General features: G+C 38.1%; 1 non-coding gene across 1 annotated transcript; it reads left to right on the top strand.

The window, feature by feature from the left end:
• The first annotated feature begins 766 nt into the window (after positions 1-766).
• LOC117795866 lies at positions 767-873 on the top strand. The gene has a single exon (XR_004620014.1). It is a non-coding gene; the product is annotated as a U6 spliceosomal RNA (small nuclear RNA).
• The last annotated feature ends 2,332 nt before the right edge of the window (positions 874-3,205 follow it).

The following is a 3,205-nucleotide window of genomic DNA, read 5'->3' as shown; positions in this document are numbered from 1 at the left end:
ATCGAGCTATGCAATAATTCCGTCATTCCCCAAACAAATTCAGTTTTGCCTAATATCTTTGGTTTTAAAAAAGTAGCAACTGAAAAGTAATACCATTGCAACATTTTAGGCTCTAACCTAAACTCCCCTCCCCACCCCGTTCCAACGTTCAAAGACAAATCCAGCCAAACTGGCATGGCTCTTCAATTACTCTCGTTTTTAAGCCTTTGCCAAAAGTGTGTGAGCTTAATTAAGTTAAAATATTTCAAAGGGAGCCCAGTTGCACTCACTTGTTTATAATACAAGCTTCTCTTTGATCACGGATGTTCACTTTTATAGAAACCCTGTTATCATTTTTGGGATAAGGGATAAAGTAAATTAACTTTGTGTTGGAAAAAATACAGGAAATTAAAGAAGTACCTGAGGTGAACTTCCTTATTAATAACAGAAAGATGTGACTTTATTGAGCCAGTGGGGCCGGTGGACTAGAAATGAAGTCTGTGGGAGAATAGTGTGAATTGCTTAGATATGGATATAATTTATTAAAAAGATGGCTTTAAAAAATGCTCTTAATATCCCTCTTTCTGCTCTCAGTGTGAACCCTTCTGGTTCCTGCAAAAGACAAGCATTGCCTTGGGAAAGTGAATTCACCAAAAGGGTGCAACGCTCTTGCATAATTTGTCCAGAAGTTACAGGGGAGGTATTGACATCAGTGCTCCTGGGCATCCCAAGCCAGAAGAAATTCAATGCCACTTTTCCAGTTCTTCCTTTTAAAAGATTTTTGTTTGTGCTCGCTTCGGCAGCACATATACTAAAATTGGAATGATACAGAGAAGATTAGCATGGCCCCTGCGCAAGGATGACACGCAAATTCGTGAAGCGTTCCTTATTTTTTTCCTTACTGCCAAAAAAAAAAAAAAAAGATTTTTGTTTGCTTTGACGAGTAAGTACATATTTAATTTAATCGTATTTAAAATCTGACTTTCAGCTTCCCCCTGTCCCTCCTACTATTCTCTCCCTTTTCTGGGCTTAATTTTGTTTTCTTTTGATAAATTATCCGCATTAAAGATAGCTCCATTTACGCGAGCTAAAGAGTAGCTGGAATGTTAGGGGTATTGTGGGCGGGAGTCGCTAGCATTTGCATTGAGATGAACAGTGATGAGATATTGTAGAGACAACAGATCGTTTTTGCTGGAGACCAAGGTTCAGATGCCTACTACCGACGAGCTGTGAGCCCTCGAGAATTTTATTTACCTTCTACAGTTCAGTTTTTTATCTGTAAAATGGGACTCATATTTTCTTCACAGAATGATTAGGAATATCAAGAGAACAAAAGTGTGTGAAAAGACTGGGAAAACCACAAAACACAATATAAATGGTCGAAGGAACATCTGTGGAATTGAAGTCACAGGGTTGGGGTTGACCCTGGGTCTGCCCCTCACTCGCTGCTTACCCTCCCCAGACTTGTGTTCTGTATGGCTGAAATGGGGATAGTACACTCAGATGACTGTGGCTTTAGTGGAGTTGATGCATGTTTTTTTAAATTTTGAATTTTTAAAAAATATTTTTCTTCTGGAGTTAATGCATGTTAAAGGGCTCTGCAAATTTCAAAGCAGGAGCTGGAAAACTTTCTGCAGAGGGTCAGATAGTAGATGTTGGGAGGTTTTGCAGGTTGTATGGTCTCTTTTGAAACTACTCACCTCCTCCTTTGTAGTGCAAAAATAGCGAGAGGAAAGACATACATGAGTGGGTGTGGCTGTGTTCCAATTAAACTTTATTTACAAAAACAGGTGGTGGGTGGGATCTGGTTTGCCAGCTCCTGTTCTAAAGCACACATTGCAGCTTTGTTAAATTCTAACCATACTTTCAAAGTAGTTGATAACTACCATTCATTTATTTAGTCCCTCAGGTTGCTACAGGGAAATGGGGTGGTATTCTAGGTTATTAATGTGATCTCAAATGGGAGAGGGGTGGGAAGTAGAAACTATTCAATAAAAGGTATGGAGGAAGAAAACATTTAATTGGATTCATACCTCAAATTTGTACACCAAGAGAGATTACAAATGATTTAAACATTTAAATTCAAAAGAAAGAGAGCAGAAGGGAAGGAAGGAAGGAAGAAAAAAAGGAAGAAAGAAAGAACTAATGAATAATTGTTTTGTAACCTTAGCTTGGGAGCAGAGGTTTGTAATCCAGAAGCCGTAAAAGAAAAATAATTTCTGGTACTGTCTCTACCAAGAAATGATTCATCAATTGACTCCTGATATTCCCACTTTATAGAGCAGGGCCCAGGTAGTTTTGTCTTGGAAAAATTTCACTGTGGGTGTTCCTCTCACCCACTGCAGTTGTAGAAAATCTCCATGATGCTTCTATGAATCATCTAGATTTAAGCAATGAGCATCACGGTGAACTCACCGGAAAGAATTAATTGCAAAATGTGCCCCCAAGTAGCTAAGTAAATTAACTTGCTATATGGGATTATAGGTGTTAAACCAATTAAATTTTAGAGAGCATCTGTCAAAAATAATGCTTTTTGTTTTTAGAGTAGTTAATATTAAGACATTCCTAAAAGTAGTTAAACAGCGGACCAATAGTTTATTTGGACGGATTCTAAATTGTGTCAAGAAAATGAGCATTGAAGGGTTGGAAGACCTTTGTCCTCATTTGTGCCGTCACATGTATTCATTCCCACAGTAAATACTGAGGACCCACTCTGTGCCAGGAAGTACACAACAGGGGTATGCAGACAGATTACCCCAGTACGACCTTCCATAACTGAAATAACTAGAACAAAATTTATTTTAAAATAGGAGGGGGCAGGAGTATAGGAAGGAGTTTTAACAAAGTCGCTTTTTTAAAAAAAACTTAGCATTAGGCCCTCTGCATGGCTCTGTTGATTAAGTGTCCAACTCTTGACCTCAGCTCAGGTCTTGATCTCAGGGTCACGAATTCAAGCCCCGCATTGGGCTCCATGCTGGGTGTGGATCCTTTAAAAAAACAAAAAAAAACAAATAGAATAGCTTTACCATTATTATACTCTATGAGACCATTCTTGATAATCCTTTTTATTAGTTTTTGGAGAACATATCCACACACCCACCCATATACATACATATATACATACGTGTGTGTTTAGAGTGTTTTTTCCCCCTAGATTACCATGAGTGTGCATTAATTTTATGAAAAATTAGAAGAACAGAAAAAATAGGAAGAATGCAGTAATATC

The sequence above is a fragment of the Ailuropoda melanoleuca genome, chromosome 13 (genome assembly GCF_002007445.2).
Source record: "Ailuropoda melanoleuca isolate Jingjing chromosome 13, ASM200744v2, whole genome shotgun sequence".
NCBI lineage: Eukaryota > Metazoa > Chordata > Mammalia > Carnivora > Ursidae > Ailuropoda > Ailuropoda melanoleuca.
This window is presented reverse-complemented; position numbering and strand designations above follow the sequence as displayed.